Source organism: Artemia sp. Qi Xiang Cuo, chromosome 20 (assembly GCF_049724085.1).
Source record: "Artemia sp. Qi Xiang Cuo chromosome 20, ASM4972408v1, whole genome shotgun sequence".
NCBI classification, from domain to species: domain Eukaryota; kingdom Metazoa; phylum Arthropoda; class Branchiopoda; order Anostraca; family Artemiidae; genus Artemia; species Artemia sp. Qi Xiang Cuo.
The window spans coordinates 33,355,431-33,375,775 of record NC_142813.1 but is presented as its reverse complement, the minus strand read 5'-3'; the positions used below and the strand labels follow the sequence as shown (position 1 = coordinate 33,375,775).

At 36.8% G+C, this 20,345-nt stretch overlaps 1 protein-coding gene and 1 pseudogene across 1 annotated transcript in view; both read right to left on the bottom strand.

The window, feature by feature from the left end:
• LOC148940122 (protein disulfide-isomerase-like) overlaps nt 1–20,345 on the bottom strand; it is a 281,993-nt gene that overhangs the window by 236,921 nt on the left and 24,727 nt on the right. The window lies entirely within an intron of this gene.
• Nucleotides 10,926–12,245, bottom strand: LOC148940123 (uncharacterized; annotated as a pseudogene).

Sequence of the window (20,345 nt, the reverse complement as noted above, 5' to 3'; positions counted from 1 at the left end):
CCTCATTTAAATAAAACACCTTTAAAACAATAGAAACCTTAATTGAATCCCTACCCCCCCCCACAACTGAACTTGGTTTTCTAGCAGTGCACGAATTCTATCTACATATTCATGAACAATTTCTACAGGGTCAAACACAAAATTACCCCCCAAAAGCGAATTAAAAGGGTCTCCAAAAGTTGCAGTGTAAACAGCTATTGTATTTAAAATTGTGTTTGAGAGTTAAAACTCAGGAAATGATGTAAATTGGATATTCTCTCCTCCCCCTCTTGTATATTATCACCACCCCCTCCCCCACATTGTTCAATAATAGGGCTATGGGAAGCCACTTCAGTTGTTTGAAGTGGGGAAATGTCATCAGTGGGGGGAAGGTTCCCTGTTAATTCATTGGAAAAATCCTCTAAAATTTGTAAGGTGTTTGGACTCAAGTCTTCCTGCTCAACTGCGCTTTTATCAACATTAAAATAATCAGATAAAAAATTGTCAATGTTATCAGGAATTTCATTAATGATACCTTGCCAAGACATTTCATTGTCACAAAACTCCACAGAAGCGTCTTCTTCTCCTACTGACGAGCAGGGGGGAGACTGCGAATAAGGAACCAGTACAACCTATAAAAGAAAATAAGCTTATTTTCAAAGTGTCTAAATCATCCTTATTTTTAAAATTGGATTATTATTTAAAACGCGCTTAGCAGTAGCATTTAATTCCTCTACTTAGCAGTAGCCTAGTAACTCTATATATATTCTGAAAGTTCCAACTTAATACAATCTAAAAGAGGACATAGAAGGTTTTGATTTTTTAAAACAACTCCTCAAAAAATTTCATATTAATACTCTATATCTGCTTTGAAAAAAAACTGGGGTCTTTACTAGGTAGCCTATCCCTTTCAGGCTATATACAACTCTTTCCGATAGAAAATTGTTTTTAAATAATACAGTTTATATTGCAAAGATTTTACTAATGGGAAATTATGATCGGAATATAGTGCCTTTCTTGGCTTCACTATGAGAATTCAGCAGACTGAATGTATACAATAATTGACCTGATTTAAAAGGGGGAACACTATATTTCCTTTAGGAGAAAAATATCTCTGACACGCTTTTACTGTGATGAAATGAAAGGTTTACTTCTAGGCCCCTTAAAAGTATAATATTATAGCGAAAAATAGCATTATTAGTTTCAAATAGTGAAATAAAAGGCTCTCTAACAGTAAACTAAAAATTAACTAAAAATATTATTATGAGGTTGAAAAGATAGCGAAGATGTCTACAGTAGGCAGTGAAAATAGGAAAGATTAAAAAAGAGCAGTTTCTTTGGCAAGAAAAAAAAAAACATTATATTTAGGTATCCCTGAGGGGAGGGAGTAGTGAAATTTAAAACAAGGGGTGTGGAGGGGGATTATAGTGAAAAGAGCATTTTAATATCTTCGACAAGCTTGTATTAGGTTGAAAAATGGGTTTGTTTAGATATTTCTAAGACCAGGTAGAAAGTAGAGGGTAAAAATGCTTACATTTTTATATTCCGGCTGCAGTTGAGTGCGAGATGGACCGACTTAGTAAGGCATGATGGGGGATAGACGGGCTGGTGATGTCACGCTCTTGCATAGCCGGACCGGAGAGTACATGGGCTTGTGCAGCCGGGCCAGTGACGGCACGGACTTGTGGAGTCAAGTCAGTGATGTCACGGGCTTGCAGAGATGAGACGGCGGGGATCGCCATATTATGAGAAGCCGCCCATTCTCTTTTCGGTTTTCTACCTGGCTGCATAGGGGCTGGCACTGATGGGGCTGCCTCACCCCCTCTTGCTCTCTTTTCAGGAGGGGGCACACATTCTTCATAATTGTCCTTAAAAAGAAGAAAAAATTGAGTATTGAAAAATGATACCCCTTTTTACAGAAGAAAAATTAGTACCCCCCACCCCCTAACCACAATTTTGTCTAGAAAGCATTTATCTCAAAGAAGCCCCTCCCCCCTTTTCAGCAAAGCAAAAAGTGAAAATTTGCAAGAAATATACTAGGCTTAGAAATCAAACATTTTTATTGCACAACTTGTGAAAAATAAACCTTGACAATCAGTAGTCTATAGCCATAGGATAGAAATCAATGTTTCTATTTTTACCATTTATAATTTTTTTTAAATTTTCCAGTCTATAGGCTTTAAATAAGAAAAAAAGATTGTTAACACACAGCTTCTAGGCCTAAAATTTGCGATCTTAGACGTAAATGCTATTCAATTTACGCATAATAAAGCTATGTATCTTTTTCTTAAACCCACCCCCTTACTTTTCACACGAAGAAACAGTTTGTTTTCACCTTACAACAAAGGTGTTAGAATTGAGGCATTGCCCCTTCCCCCCTTTAAATAATGTCCTAAAAATATTTGTTAGATATTAATTTTGGAAATAACTCGTTTCTCTACTTCCATACAGGTTTAGTTAAGGCTTAGCTTAATTAACGCAATCTCTTTCTGCATGAAACTGTTTTAACTCGATGGGAAAAACTATCCTTTTTCAGTGAAACCTTTGGTTAAACCGCTATCGTAAGGATTAAGAAGCCGGATGTACTTTAAAAGGGTGACAGTAACTATCAGCTATTTAAAACTTTGCGAGAAATCTGTAAGTCCAACCATAGTAGCTTAATAGCTAAGGGATTGACAGAAAGTTGGCTGTCAAAAGGAAAGTTCAAAAACATAGTTATTTCCATTGAAAGAATTAAAGTCATAAGCAGAGGGGGGAGAGGGGAGGTTTACAAGGCAAAAAAGAGCGTATTTTACGCTTTCTAGCGAGTATAGACATCATAAAGTGGAGTTTATTTTGTGTGTGGGGGGGGTATACCTTGAATTTACTGGAGGGGTGACTATGTAAAATAATTTTATTTGAAAATAAAGTATGAAAATTTACTAAACAGAACTCACATTATAAATCGATGTAGCCAAAGCTTCCAAGTCAATAATATCCAATTTTTTATCCATGGTGTCATAGAAACTTTATGAAAGTTTAATCACAACGCACGTCCGTTATATACTAAATCTCAAGGGCAAATTGTGATGTAATGGGAAACCTTACGTAACTGACTCCCTGATTGGCTTAGAAGGAGATGTAACTGACTCCCTGATTGGCTTAGAGAAAGACACGTGATCCTGTTTCCCGTTATCAGATCAATACTTTCCCCCACCGACTATGTAAATCAAGTTCTCAGAAATCCACTTCCCCCTCGAATCCCAGATCAATACATCTCTCCCCACCGTCGATGCGCATCAGCAAACTTTACCCCAGTATCATTACGCCTAGACAAACAACAACAAATCAATTGACCTTGACCCCATTAGACTCGATCGATAATCCTTGAACAAATTATGTCCCGTTGGCGTTAGACTAAATTGTAGATGGCAGCACGGTGTTCGTACCGGGCTGGTACCCCCTTTTCTACTGTTATTCCGCTTATGAAAGAGGTTGTCCCCTCCTCAAGACCTCGCTCTTTGCGCTAAAGTTTTTTATTGTTCTTAAAATTAGAGTTCTGAGAAAAAGTCAAACTTTAGCGTAAAGAGTGAGGCGCTTAGGAGGGGCAGCCGCTTTCAAATAAGGAATAATTTCTGTTCATTCTTAATTTTAATGTTGCTCCTTACTTTCAGTTAAAAAAAACTTGTTTTTTTATTTAATTTCTGAACATTATTAAATTAATGCAGGTTTTGATTTTGGCTCACCGAATATGAATAATTAAAACAAAATTTTTATATTAATTTTACTGTTTTTGGCTAAATGGCTTTCTCGAAAGTTGTTTAATTTTATTTACGAACGTTTTTATTAGTAATAAATATACGTAACTTACGAATTATCTTACGTAACGAACGTCTATATTCGTATAATTTTATTAGGTATATTAGGGGGATTCGCCCACCTAGTAAATACCTCGCTCTTTACGCTAAAGTTCGAATTTTTTCCAGTTCTTTAAGAATGACCCCTTAATCACAAAGGCCGTTAATCAGAGGCAACGCTATAGCGTTGCCTATAGTTTAGGCCATACGGCTCCAGTGTTTTATTATTGTTTTTTTCCCCAGAGGCACTTCATATGGAAGGGGTCGTCCTAAGGGGAGCTCATTCCATGAATATCGCTTCAAAGGGGGCTCATTCCATTGAATATCGAGAGTTCTAGTTCCCTTTATAAGGTTTAAAAGTGATTGGAAGGCAACTAACACCCCTTCCACACCCACTATTTCCCAAAACACATCCAATCAAAGTTTTCAGATGACCATTTTGTTTTACGTAGTTAATTTCCAGATAGAAATTATATTTTTGGCAAGGGTTATAACCCTGGGGCAAGGGTTATAAGTTATGCCCTGGAGGCATACTAGGTTTTTATAGAAAGTGTTGTCGTAGAAACTTCAAAAAGGGCTCATTCAATTGGTAATTTAAATGGCTAGTGCCCTTTTTAATAGTCGAAAAAGATTGGAAAGCAACTAACACCCCTTCCACGACCTGAATTTCCCCAAACATATCCAATCAAAGTTTTGAGATAGCCATTTTGTTCAACGTAGTTGAAAGTTCTGGAAATTATACCTTTGAGCAGGACACTCCCCCCACAGTCTTCAAGGATTATAAGTTATGTCCTGAAGGCACATATGGTTCTTATGGAAGGAATACTCGTATAAACGTCAGAGAGGGCTTATTTGATTGGAAATTGAAAGTTCTAGTTCACTTTTTAAGCGTCAAAAGATATTTGAGGGTAACCGGCCCCCCCTCTCCCATGCCTTTTTTCCCAAATGCACCCATAAAAATTTTGAGATAGCTGTTTTGTTGAAAACAGTTCAAAGATCATTTAAAAAAAAACTCCGGTGTCGACGCAACCCCCCAGGACGGGAGGGGGGGGGGCAGGCATTGTAAGTTATATCCTGGGGGCATATATGTTTCTTATGGAAGGGGTGCTCGTATAAACTTCAAAGAGGGCTCATTTGACTGGAAATTAAATGTTCTAGTCCAATTTTTGGAGTTAAAAGAGATTGCAGGGCACCTAGCCACCCCTCCACGCCCTTTGTTCTTAAAACCTGTCCGATAAGAACTTTGAGATAACCATTTTTTTTAATAGTTCAAAGACCATAAGACGAAAACTCCGGGGTCAATAAGCCCCCCAGGCCCCGAGGGCAGGGGTTGTAAGTTATGCCCTGGGGGAATATACGGCTCTTATGGAAGGGATGTTCGTAAAAACTTCAGAGAGGGCTCATTTGATTATAAACTGAAAGTTCTAGTTCAGTTTTTGAGAGTCAAAAGAGATTAGAGATTGGAACTAGCCCCACTCCCCCACGGCTCTTTTTCCCCAAATGTATCCAATAAAAACTTTGAGATAGCCATTAAGTTAAAAATTGTTCAAAAGTCACATAACAATATCTTAGGTGTTGACACGACCTCCCCCCCCCCCCTGGGCCTGGTGGCAGGCGTTGTAAGTAATGCCCTGGGGCACATATGGTTCTTATGAAAAGGATGCTCGTATAAACTTAAGAGAGGTCTCATTTGATTGGAAATTGAATGTTAGAGTTCACTGTTTAATTTTCAAAATAGATCCGAGGGCAACTAGCCCCTCCCCCACACCTTTTTTTTCCAACCCTATCTGATGAAAATTTTGAGATAGAAATTTTGTTAAAAATAATTCAAATGTTGGATAAGAAAACCTCCGGTGTCAATATACCCCCCCCCCAGGGCCTGGGGAAGGCGTTCTAAGTTTTGCCCTAAAGGCATGTATGGTTCCTATGAAAGGGATGTTCGGATAAACTTCATAGAGGGCTCATTTGATTGGAAGTTGAAAGTTCTAGTTCACTTTTTAATAATCAATAGATATATGGGCAACTAGTCCCTCCCCACCCCCACGCCCCATTTCACCCAACCCAACCGCTAAAAATTTAGAGATAGCCAGTTTTTTTTTAAATTGTTCAAAAATTAGATAACTAAAACTCCGGTGTCAACACAACCCCCCCGGGCCCGGGGGAGAGGCGTTGTATTTTTTTCCGAGAGGCGTATATGGGTCTTATGAAAGGGATGTTCCTATAAACTTCAGAAAGGGCTCATTTGATTGGAAATTGAAAGCTCTATTTCACTTTTCAAGAGTCAAAAGATATCCGATGGCAACTAGCCCCTCTCCCTATACCCATTGTTCTCCAAGCCCATCCGATAAAATTTTTAAAATATTCATTTCATTGAAAATATTTCAAAGGTCAGATAAGAAAAACTCCTGTTTTGACGTAACCCCTCAGGGCCTAGAGGCAGGCGTTGTAAGTAACGTTCTGGGGGGCATATATAGTTCATATTGAAGGGATGCTCGTATCAACTTCAGAGATGGCTCATTTGATTGGAAATTGAAAGTTCTTTTTTCAATTTATAAGAGTCAAAATAGATCGGAGGGCAACTAGCCCCTCCCCCCTCCACTCCCTAAATGCATCAGATAAAAAAAAATTATGCATGTTTTGTTAAAAATAGTTCAAAGTTCAGATAACAAAAACTCTGGTGTTGACACAGCCCCCCAGGGCCCGGGGGTAGGCGTTGTAAGTTATGCCTTGGGGGCATATATGGTTGCTATGAAAGGAATGCTCCAATAAACTTCATATAGGGCTTATTTGATTGGAAATTGAAAGTTGCAATTCACTTCTTAAGATTCACTTCTTAAGAGTCAAAAGTGATCGGAGGGCAGCTAGCCTCCTCCCACACTACATTTTTTTTTTAGAAGCACTTCATATGGAAGGGGTCGTCCTATAAACTTCAAAGGGGGCTTATTTGAATGGAAATTGAAAGTTCTAGTTTAATTTTTAAGAGTCAAAAGAGATCAGAGGGTCCCTAGCCCCCCCCCCCCTCACCCTTTTTTCGCCAATCCCATCCGATACAAATTTTGAGATAGCCATTTTTTAAAATAGTTCAAAGGTCAGATAACAAAAACTCCGGTGTCAACACAACCCCCCAGGGCCTGGGGAGCAGGCATTGTAGGCTATGTCCTGGGGCCAAATATGGTTGTTATGAAAGGGATACTCGTATATATTTTAAAGAAGCTTCGCTTGAATGGAAATCGAAATTTGTGGTTCTTTTCCTCAGAGTGAAAAAAGATCGGAGGATGATTACTCCCTCCCGCCCTCAACGCCTTTCGGTTTATCGCATGGATAAACCCAACCGATAAAAAGTTGAGGTGACTATTTTGTTAAAAATAGTTCCAACATCAGGTATTAAAACTCCGGGTTCGACACATCTCCCCAGGGCCCAGGGACAAGCGTTGTAAGTGTGGGTATATATGATTCTTATAGAAGGGATGCTCGTATAAACTTCAGAGAGGGTTCATTTGATTGAAAATAGAAAGTTCTAGGTCACTTTTTAAGAGTCGAAAGATATCCGAGGGCAAGAAGCCCCCCCCCCACCGCCCTTTTTTCCCCAAACCCATCCGATAAAAGTTTCGATATAGCCATTTTGTTAAGAATAGTTCAAACCTCAGATAATAAAGACTCTGAGGTTGACACAAACCCATTTTTTCACTTTGATATTGTTACTTTGATACCAGTTTTGATACTTTGATTAACATTTGATGTTTAAATAAAAGTATGATTTTGAAATAAAGAATTTTTAAAAACTTGAAACTTTTTGCAATCAAAAACGAAAAAAAATAATTAAAAAAAAACTTTCCGAAAAATAAGTTTTTCAAAAAAAAGCAAAGGCCATTTTAAACTTAAGCCCAGCAGATACAAATACCTGTTAAAATTCAAACTCAAAATGACCAGAAATTACTATTAAAGAATAGATGAAAGCCCAGGCAAACAGAAAATAAATGAACAATCATAGCAAAAAACATATAACAACTAATAATATAAATGAATCAATAGATCTTAAGGCGAGTAATGCTTTGATTGAATATGAAAATCAAGCTTAAAAGGAAATAAAAATAAGTATGAATGAAACTTAAAACGAACAGAAACTAAATAAACAATCAATGCAAACAAGCATACCATAGATATTAATGTAAATAAATAACTACATCTTAAAACGAGTGAAACTTAAATTGAATATGCAAATAAAGCTTGAAACGAACAAAAATCACTACAAACAAGAGTTTTGGTATCGCCGCCTTCTCTAACTGTAAAAGTTTAAAACTTGCTGCGTCATTGGCGCTTTACTGAAAACTATATGCGTCTTGAACATTCTTGGAAAGTATAAACAACCTCAAATTGAATATTTGATATAAAATGATATTAATTGTTGAAAGATTCATCAGTTCAAGAACTTATTTCACTATGATTTTTTTTTTTTTTTTCAATGCTGTAAGAACTTGGAAAAAAAAATGTTTGTAATATATTTCATTTTCAGTGAAGCGCCAATGACGCAGTAGGCTTTTGGTTTTTATTTACAGTTAAGGAAGGGAGCAGTATCCAAACGCTTGTTTGTAGTGAAACTATATTCATCTTGAACAACTTTAGAAAGAACTAATAAATTAAAATGAATATTTGACGTATGATGATATTAATTGCTGAACGCTGATCAGTTCAAAATTTTACTATAATTTTAATGTTTATTTTCAATATTAAGTACAAAAGATAACATTTGTAATAAAATTGGTTTTCAGTAAAGTGCCAATGACGTAGTGGGTTTTAGACTTTTACAGTGAGAGAAGGAGGCAATATCCAAACTCTTGTTTGTAGTGATTTTTGTTTGTTTCAAGCTTCATTTCTGTGCTCAATTTAAGTTTCACTCGTTTTAAAATTTATTTATTCATTTACATTAATATTTATTGTATGTTTGTTTGCATTGATTGTTTATTTAATTTCTGTTTGTTTTAAGTTTCATTTATACTTTAATAGCGAAATATTTTTTTTTTCGTTTTAAGCTTGATTTTCATATTCAATCCAAGCATTACTCGCTTTAAGATCTATTTATTCATTTATATTATTACTTGTTGTATATTTTTTGCTATTATTGTTTATTTAATTTCTTTTCGTTTTGGGTTTCATTTATTCTTTAATAGTAATTTCTGGTCGTTTTGAGTTTGAATTTTAATAGGTATTTGTATCTGCTGAGCTTAAGTTTGAAATGGCCTTTACTTTTCTTTGAAAAACTTATTTTTCAGAATTGTTTTTAATTAATTAGAATAAATAGCTCTTATGAAAGTACTAAGAAAAAACTTTAGCGTAAAGAGTGAGGTATTGACTAGGGAGCGAACCTAATCATAAGCGTAATAGTTTCTGTTCGTTATAAGTTTTGATGTTGATAAGTTTTTAGTTGAAAAGTATTCAGTTGAAAAATTTTTAAGTTGAAAACTTTTTTCTTTTATTTAATTTCTGTTCGTTTTTTTAAATAGTGCTTGGAAATCTAGCGCCCCATTCATAGCAATGTCCCTACCCCCATGAAAACTTCCTCCATGGAAAGATCCTCCCGAGTAGTCCCCGACTCCCCCCACTACCAGACAAAATTCCCCCTGAAAACGTCTGTATACTTCCCAATAACCAATACTATATGTAAACATTGGGCAAAGTTCATAACTTGCAGCCCTTCCCCGGGGACAGTGGGGGATTAAGTCATCCTTAAAGACATAGTTACTATATTTTTCGACCATGCTGAACAAAATGGCTATCTCAAAATTTTGATCGGGTGACTTTGGGAAAAACATGAGCGTGGGAGGGGGCCTAGTTCCCCTCCAATTTCGGTCACTTAAAAAGGGCACTAGAACTTTTAATTTCCGTTTGAATTAGCCCTCCCGTGATATTTTAGGACCACTGGGTCGATACGATCACCCCTGGAGATCTTTCCGTAATCTTTCATCTGTAATCTTTCTTCTGGCAAAAAATACAAAATTCCACATTTTTGCAAATAGGAGCTTGAAACCTCTACGAAAATAATCGTTTTCAAAAATAAGGCAAATTTTCTCCGGTACGTAGCTTTTGATGGGTAGCCCTATGCTTGATGAAACTTATAAATTTGAAATCAGCATAAAAATTTTATTCTTTTCATGTAGGCCTATCTATTGGTATCAAAATTGCGTTTTTTAGAGTTTCGGTTACTATTGAGCCGGGTCGCTCCTTACTTACAGTTTGTTACCTCGAACTGTTTGATTCAAGATTAAAAACTGTTGTTAGTTGATGGTTAGCTCCAATTGGTTTTGTCTGTATTTCTTCTTTTTTTGCTTTGATTATCACCCCTAGTACTCTCACTAAGAAAATTGCAGACACCATATCACATTTAATGTGAACCCAAATGTCACATAGAAAGTGCCATATTGTACTTCTTTCTCTAGTTTAATTACATTTAATTATTAATTAAATAATTATTAAATTTCATTTAGCGATTATCAAATCTCATTTCAACCTAATTATCATGGTTTATATAAACTTTCATAAATTTTAAATGAATATACGTTTATACCAGTGTCTTTTTTATTATATCCATGGCAGCTTTAACACAAAAAGAAACTTTTTTATTTGACGAAAAATATCAATTAATTATTGTTCTGTCTGCAACATATTATATTTCATCCATCTTTCTGAATAAAAAAGTATCATCCGATAAATCTTGTATTAAACTAACTTTAGGGACAAAAAACATTCAGATATATTTAAAAAAAATTAATATTTCAAGACATTTAGATTTCCTGTAATTTGCATTATTATAAAACAAAGGTGATTTCAATTATTTAGGGAAATGTTTCAAGTACGTTAATCAATAGTATATGTTGCTTTTACAATTTCACATTTTCTTTTTTCTCTTTTAATGAATGACCTTCAATTTCTAGTCCCAAATGTGCTGACGATGGTTTATTTGACATTACCCAGTCTTAGATTTATTATTTATGCTCTTAATCCCTTAACTGGACGTCGATGCTTTTCTAGAATTACCACTAAAATATTTTAATATTCGTTTATTTGCTAAATCGATAAGTTTATGTCAGAAACCCTCAATTTCACCATTCTTCCTTAACTAATTCAATGAGGCTCAAAAATATTTATCACATTTCTCAAGTCTTCATTGCTTAGATACCTAAATATTTTTTCAGCACATATATATGGTAACTCAGCATAGCCGTTGGAGCTTCTATTGGCCAACTCAAGTAACTCATTCCTTTTCATACCCTTTCTGAAGTTACTTTTTAGTATGTCAGCATATAATGGAAACTCTGTTTCGCAGTTTGCTGTGTTTGAAACTGCCACTACATTTTCATTCCTCATGCATGCCGCTAACGAGCTTTCTCCTTTTGCCAAAATGTCATAAAATGATATAGTGGAATTAACAATGTTCTTTCTCTTCATACTTGCTAGTTCTGTCTCACATCGATCCCGAAAATCCCCTTCTTCGTAATAAAAATCAATATAGCCGTTAAAATAGACACAGTCCTTTATATAATTTATTATATAATTTTTCTCTCGTTCATTTCTTTGACATACATATAAATTTGCCGCTTTCATTTTTATTATGTGGTAAATAATATGCATTGCATTCTTTATATCCCAAGTTAGGGAATCAAGAGCTACATCACCTTTTTTACATATAATATTTATGTCAGATCCATATTCCAGAAGCATTTTAATATCACGCTCACGCCTTCTAGAACAAGCATAATGAAGAGCTGTTTTCCCATATTTGTCTCTAGAGTTAACTGTAGCACCGTGTTCTAGCAATAATTTCAGAGTATGTGAGTTGCCTTTTAAAGCAGCTTCATGAAGTGGACTACAACCATCATTTGCTCTTATATTAACATCAGCTCCATTGTTCAAAAGATAATCAACAATTATATCCACGTTAAGCTTTCGAATATCACGAATATAGCGAACACCATCTCCATATTGTATTGTATGACGCGTAAATAATTTTTTGTCAAAATTTTGTGTTCTTACTGCTTTATAAAGTGGAGTTTCACCCCATGAGTCTTTTGCATCAATCCTTGCACCTTTATCTAAAACCATCTTAACAACTTCTATATCACCTCTAATAACTGCCAAATGAAGTGGTGTAGTATAAAAAGGCATTTGGTTTTTAATGTTATATATACTATCGTGATGTAAAAGTAATTTAGCAATAGCTATATCCTCGTTGATAGCTTCACAAAGTAATACGTATCCATCTGAACATTCTTTTGAGTAAGACAGCTCATAAGAGTTTATCAATTCCTTTGCTGTTTCTATGTCCTCTTCAAGAACTGCATCAAATAACCCGTTTACTCCCTTCTGAGCGGATTTCCTCACTTTACTTCTTAATTTTCTACTTTTCCTTCTTAATTTTCTACTTTTAACTGACATTTTATGTTCTTTTGTTTCTATAAGCTAACGGCACATAAAAACCTTTTTTCAAATCTGTGCTATATATTGGGAAGATGACGTCATGACTTTTGTACTGCTATGATGTATATGCCCTCTAAAATTATTTTAAATTAAAATTACGTCATTTTATTCGCAAGTAATGAATTACACTATAGTATTTCATCATACTACTTGTATTGATCGTAGAATCTGTCGCCCGGATTTGCGTGCCCTTCTACACCTATTTACAAAAAGTGAGTAGCCTCATATTATCGTCTGGAAACACCCCGTTGCGTAACTTGGCTGCCAAGTTAGTAAGGTGCTTGGAAAAACCCTTTTACATAACTTTGCTATTAACTAGGCTGTCAAACTAGTAAGATGATTAGAAAAAATCTATCACATAACTTGGCTAGTAACTTGGCTGTCAAGTTAATAAGATGGTTAGAAAACCCTGTAACATAACTTGGCTGTTAGACTCGTAAGGGGTTTGGAAAAACCCTGTTACACAACCTGGCTGTCAAGTTAATAAGGTGCATGGAAAAACCCTGTAATGTAACTTGGTTGTCCAGTTAGCAGGATGCTTGAAAAACCCTGCTGCATGCTTCCGATTGGCTGTTAAGTTAGTCACGCAATCAATTTCTCTTGCATATTACAAAAATTGTATATTACAATTTTTTGTACATTACAATCTCTTGTATATTACAAAAATGAGCAACTTTTGCTCTATTGGACATTATGAGACAGGAGGAAGAGAATAGTGATGAAGTGAAAAAATAGCTGCAAATGTTGTGGTAGAGATAGCACCAGGGAGTAGATTTACTTTCAAATGGGATGACATGTTTAGTAGATATGTTATATCCCTGAGTTAATTCAAGATACATGAACCGTTGTGCAAAATTGAATGTAGGAAATATAATAATAATAATAATAATAATTTATTATAAGCCAAAAAACAGGCCATACAGAACAGTATTCTTAATTACACTCCACAATAAAAATTACATAAATATCAAGTTTCACTCATTGATGTCAACGCTTCATTTACATAATTACATAACTGCCTGATTGTCCTTTTTACAGTCGTGTTGAGGATCCCCGGGAACTCCAAGTTACCACCCTCAAAATACTTTTCCCTTAATAGAGAAAGTTGCTGGCACTCGGTGAGAATATGGGCCACATCCTCAATACCTAGGTTACATCTTATATGTACTTTGCAAGCTTGTTTGAATGCAATTATTGGGTACATAGAAACAAAATGAACTGAGTCATTTATTGAAAAGGCCAAGAGACTTATATACACACACACACATCATTTTCAATTTTGAGAAGTTTTGATAAGAACCATATATGCCCCCAGGGCATAACTTAAAACGCCTTACCTGGGCCTTGGGAGGCTGTGTCGACCCCAGAGTTTTTCGTTATACTATATTTGATCTATTTTTTTTTAAATTGCTATCTCAAAGTTCTTATCGGATGGGTTTGGGGAGAAAAGGGCGTGGAGGGGGGAGGGCTAATTGCCCTCCGATCTCTCTTGACTCTTAAAAAATGAACGATAACTTTCAATTTCAAATCAAATGAGTCGTATCTGAAGTTTATACGAGCATCCCTTCCATAAGAACTATATATTCCCCCAGGGCATAACTTACAACGCCTACCCCTCGTCACTTTGGGGTTTTCTTGACCCTAGAGTTTTCGTTATATAATCTTTGAACTGTTTAAAAAAATGGTTATCTCAAAGTATTTATCGAAAGAGTTTGAGGAAAAAAGGGCGTGGAGGGGGGGCTAATTGTCCTCCGATCTCTTTTGACTCTTAAAAAGTGAACTATAACTTTCAATTTCTAATCAAATAGGCCCTCTCTGAAGTTTAAACGAGCATCCTTTCCATAAGAATCATATATGCCCCTACGGCATAACTTACAACGCCTGCCCCCGGGACCTGGGGTGTTGTATCGACTCCAGGGTTTTAGTTATATGATCTTTCAACTGTTTTCAGAAAAATCGCTATCTCAAAGTTCTTATCGGATGGGTTAGAGGATAAAAGGGCGTGGAGGGGGGGGCTAATTACCTTCGATCTTTTCTCACTCTTAAAAAATGAACTATAACTTTCAATTTCCAATCAAATGAGTCCTGTCTGAAGTTTATACGAGTATTCCTTCCATAAGAACCATATATGTCCCTAGGGCATAACTTAAAAAGCCTGCCCCTGGGCCCTGGTGGATCGTGTCCATTGTATCGACCCCAGAGTTTTTGTCATATGATCTTTGAACTATATTTAACAAAATGGCTATCTCAAAGTTCTTATCGGAAGGTTTTGAGGAAAAACGGGCGTTGAGGGAAGGGGGGGGGGCTAGTTGCCTTCCGATCTCTTATGACTCTTAAAAAGTGAATTAGAAATTTCAATTTCCAAACAAATGAGCCCTCTCTGAATTTTATACGAGCATCCCTTCCATAAGAACATATATGCCCCCAGGGAATAAATTACGACTGCCTCCGGGCCCTGGGGGTTTTTGTCGACACAGGAGTTAGAGCAAAACTGAGACTTAAAACGAACAAGATATCACCCCCTCCCTGTATCTATGAAGTATTTTATCTTTGAAATTAACGTATAAGACTCTGACTAACTGCCTCCAATTGGTGTTTTTTTACCTACCTAGAGAACTAGCACTTTGCAAATAATACAAAATAAAAACTTGCAGATCTAATTTTTTCAATAAGCAGTAGAAACTGGGTATCATGGTTACAGCGTATTTACACCCTTTAACAGCATGAATGCAAATAGTGTCTTTTAATTTATTTAAAAATCTCCTCAACATTCCCTGAAAATGTCAGCTAAATACCATGAGCTTTTCCTGAAATATTGCAGATACGCCCTTTTGACAGCCGGAATGCACATAGTGTATTTTGATTAAACTCAAAATCCCCCTAGCATTCTTTGAAAATTTCATCCTAATACCCTTAGCTGTTCTGGAGACATTGCACACCATTCAAAATACCTGGCTGCCCATTGAATTTTTCGATCTAGTTAAACATCTTCCTCAACGTTCCCTGACAGTTTCAGCTGAATACCAGTAGCCATTCCTGAGATATTGCTGACAAGCTCTTTTGACAAACGCAATGCATGGTGTTGCATTTGGATTAAGCTCACTATTCCCCTCAACCAGAGGCGTAGCTAAGGTTCTCAGCGCCCATGGACAATGTCGATTTTTGTTAACCCCCCCCCTCCTTACACTCCCAAACTATAAGTAAAATAGCCTTAGTTTGGCACCCCCTCAGAGGCTGTGCCCGAGGACAGTCACCCTTTTGCCCTTCCATAGCTTTGTCACTGGCCATTGATATTTTCTGAAAGGTTAAACTTAAGTTCCTGTGATTATGCAGACACGCCCTTTTGACAACATGGGTGCCAATGGTGTATTTTGATTTAGTTCAACATCCTCATTAACATTCTTTGAATGTTTCAACTTAATATTCTTCCCTAAATGCTGCTGAAATATTCCCTCAACATTCCCTGAGACTGTCAACATAATAACCATAGCCGTTCGTGAGATATTGCGGATAAGTCCTTTTGACAACCTGGATGCACTATGCCATTTTGACAAGCATGATGCACTTAAGCTTTTCTAATTTGTTTCAATATTTATAGTTGTTGAAGTACCAGTAGTTATTGCAGTCTCGGTCACAATCGCAGTAGTTGTAATAGTAATTGCAGTCGTAAGCAGTAACAATAGCTGTTGCATGTTGTTGCAACTCGAAAAATAAAATTTGGATAAAAATGGATGCATCAAAAGAATTAGCTTTTTATGCTGATGCCAAACATATAAAATTCATTACTTTAATTTTACTCATTAAAAGCTACGAACCTTAGAAAATTTGCTTTATCGGAAATTTGGGCATCCCTCAAAAGTCAAGGAATCTTACTGAAAATTGCACTGTCAGGTTCAACGTACAAGAGAACCTACTTACTGTAATGTTTTCAAGCTCCAATCTTTAAAAATGTTGATTTTTGTTTTTCTTTTTTTTTCTTTTTTTTTTTTTTTGCTAGAAGAAAGATCACGGATGCGGTTTTGTTTTCTTTTTTTTTGTTCTTCCCAGGGGTGATTGTTCTAACCAATAGTCCTAAAAGATTGGGAGAAGGCTCACTTGAACGAGAATTAAAAGTTCTGTTGCTCTTTTTAAGGGGCAAAAAAAATTAAGGGTAACTAGCTCCCTCCCAAACCTATTTTCCCCAAAGTTCGTCCGATCAAAATTTTGAGATAGAAATTTTGTTCAGTATAGTTGAGAAGTGCAGTAACTATGACTTTGGGGAAGACATGAGCCCCAGAGGAAGGGCCACAAGTTAGGATATTTATTGTTTACACATATTATTTGTTATTGGGAAGCAAACCAACATTTTTCAGGGGGGATTTTCTGAGGATGGATTTTCTACGGGGATAATTTCCCATTGGCATGGAAGTTTCCGGGGGTGAACTTTCCAGAGAAAATTTTACACGTGGGGAATTTGCAATAATTCATATACAAAATTCGTTTCATTTGTCTTACTTTCTCGTTGACGACCCCATTTTATATGTGGAGATACTCTTGGGGAATTGTCCCGGAGAAATTTTCAGCCGAGTTGGAATTCTCTGGGGAATTTTTACGCGGGGGTGGATTTCCCGTGGAAGAAATCATCCTTGGGGGAATTATCACCAGGAAAATTTTTCAACGGGGAAATTTTCTACGGGAGAAACTTTCCATTGAGGTGGGGTGGGGATAACCAGGAAATATTTTCAACACAGGGGTGATTCCACCATGACCTAAAGAACGATCAGAAATTAAATAAAAACAAGTATTTCTTTAAATGAAAGTATGATAAGGAGTATTTTTCAGGCAAAATCGAAAGCAAGGATTTGTCTGGAAGGGGAGAGGGAATCGCAGCGAGGTTGGAATTGTCCAGGGGTAATTTCCTGGGGGAAAGAATTTTACACAGGATTAACTTACTTTCTATGGGGGAATTTTTGTGGGATGGATTTCTACGGAGGGAGTGAATTTCCTGGGCTTATTTGAAAAACAGATCAGAAATAAATAAAAATTATTTTTGCTACTGATCGTAAGGAGCAATATTAAAACTTAAACAAACAGAAATTATTCCGTATATGAGGGGGACTGCCGCCTCCTCAGCACTCCAATCCTTACGCTACAGTTTGACCTTTTGTCCCAATTCTTTAAGAACAATTCCTGAAGCAAAAGGGCCTTGTAATTAAAATCATAACTTTTTTAAGAGTACTTAAAAAAACTTTAGCGTGAACAGAGGGACATTGAGGAGTGTGCAGTTCTCCTCTTAAACGGAACGATTTCTGTTCATTTTAAGTTTTAATGTTGCTCCTTACTTTGAGTAAAAAAAAAATGTTTTTTACCTAATATATCAAATCAATCAAATCAAATTAATTCAATCAAATCAGAGGCAACGCTATAGCGTTGCCTATAGTAAAGGCCATACGGCTCCAATCTTTTATTATTTATTATTATTTTTTTCCCAGGGTCACTTCATATGGAAGAAGTCGTCGTAGGAACTTCAAAAGGGGCTCATTCGATTGAAAATCGAGAGCTCTAGTGCCCTTTTTAAGGGTCAAAAGTGATTGGAAGGCAACTAACACCCCTTCCACGACCACCAGTTCCCCAAACACATCCAATCAAAATATTGAGATAGCCGTTTTGTTCAGCGTAGTTGATTTCCAGATAGAAATTATGTTTTTGAGGAGGACACTCCCTCTCAAAACCCTCAGGGCAAGGGTTGTGAGTTATTCCCTGGGGGCATATAAGGTTTTTGTAGAAAGCTTTGTCGTAGAAACTTAAAAAAGGGCTCGTTCGATTGGAAATTCAAAGGACTTTTTAATAGTCAAAAGTGATTGGAGGGCAACTAACCCCCCTCTCACGCCCACCTTTTCCCCAAACACATCCAATCAAAATTTTTGAAATAGCCATTTTGTTCAACGTAGTTGAAAATTCAGCAAATTAGGTCTTTGAGGATAACAACCCCCCCACCCCCCCACAGCCCTCGGGGCAAGGGTTGTAAGTTAAGCCATGGGGGCATATAAGGTTTTGTATAGAAAGCGTTGTCGTAGAAACTTCAAAAAAGGCTCATTCGATTGGAAGTTTAAATTGCCAGTTCCCTTTTTAATAGTCGAAAATGATTGGAAGGCAACTAACAACCCTTCCACGCCCACCATTTCCCCAAACAAATCCAATCAAAATTTTGATATAGCCATTTTGTTCAACGTTGTTGAAAGTTCCGGAAATTATATGTTTGAGGAGGACGCTCTCCCATAGTCTTCAGGGGCAAGGGTTATAAGTTATGCCCTGGGGGCATATATGTTTCTTATGGGAGGAATACTCGTATAAACTTCAGAGACAGCTCATTTGATTGGAAATTAAAAGTTCTAGTTCACGTTTTAAGCGTCAAAAGATATTGGAGGGTAACCAGCTTCCCCTCCCCCCAAACCCTTTTTTCCCAAATGCACCCAACAACAATTTTAAGAAAGCTAGTTTGTTAAAAATAGTTCAAAGATCATATAACAAAAATTCCCTTGTCGACACAACCCCCCAGGGCCCGGGGGCAGGCGTTGTAAGTTATGCCTCTGGGTGAATATATGGTTTTTATGTAAGGGATGCTCGTCTAAATTACAAAGAGGGCTTATTTAATTGTAAATTGTAAGTTCCTGCACAGTTTCTAGAGTCAAAAGAGATTGGAGGGAACCTAGCCCCCCCCCCTTCCACGCCCTTTTTTCCTCAAACCCAACCGATAGGAATTTTGAGATAGTCTTTTTCCAAAAGTAGTTCAAAAACCATATAACGAAAATTCTGGGGTTGACACAGTCCCCCATGGCCTGAGGGCAGGTGTTGTAAGTTATGCCCTGGAGGAATATATGGTTCTTATTGAAGGGAGGCTCGTAAAAACTTCAGAGATGGCTCATTTGATTGGAAATTGAAAGTTTTAGTTCAGCTTTTTAAGTGTCAAAAGAGGTTGGAGGGCAACTAGCCCTCCCCCACACCCCTTTTTCCCAAATGCATCCAATAAAAATTTTGAGATTTAAATTAAAAATTGCTCAAAAGTCAGATAACAAAAACTCAGGTGTCGTCAAAACCCACCAGGGCCCTGGGGCAGACATTGTAAGTTATGCCCTGGGGCATATATGGTCCTTATGAAAGAGATGCTCGTATAAACTTCAGAAGGGCTCATTTGATTGGAAATTGAAAGTTCGAGATCACTTTTTAATAGTCAAAAGAGATCCGAGGGCAGCTAGCCCCTACCCCCACGCCTTCTTTTTCCAAACCCCTCTGATGAAAATTTTGAGATAAACATTTTGTTAAAAATAGTTCAAAGGTTGGATAAGAAAAAATCTGGTGTCAATACAACCCCCAAGGGCCCAGGGGCAGGCGTTCTAAGTTATGCCCTAAGGGAATGTATGGTTCTTATGAAAGGGATACTCCTATAAACTTCAAAGAGGGCTCATTTGATTGGAAATTGAAATTTCTAGTTCACTTTTTAAAACTCAAGAGAGTTGAGGGCAACTAGCCCCCCCCCACGCTCTTTTATCCCCAAACCCATCCGCTACATATTTTGAGAAAGCCAGTTTTTTGGAAATTGTTCAAAAATTAGATAACAAAAACTCCCCCCAGGGCTCGGGGTATAGGCGTTGTAAGTGTTGGCCTGGGGGCGTATATGGTTCTTATGAAAGGGATGCTTGTATAAACTTCAGAGAGGGCTCATTTGATTGAAAATTGAAAGTTCTAGTTCAATTTTTAAGATTCAAAAGAAATCTGAGGGCAACTAGCCCCCCGCCACATACCTTTTTTCCCCAAACCCATCCTAAAAAATTTTATAATAGCCATTTCATTAAAAATACTTCGAAGGTCAGATAAGAAAAATTCCTGTGTCGACACAACCCGCCAGGGCAGGCGTTATGAGTAATGCTCAAGGGGCACATATAGTTCATATGGAAAGGATGCTCGTATAAACTTCGGAGAGGGCTCATTTGATTGGAAATTGAAAGTTCTTGTTCACTTTTTAAGAGTCAAAAGAGATCGGAGGGCAACTAGCCCCCCTCCTCCACACCCTAAATACAT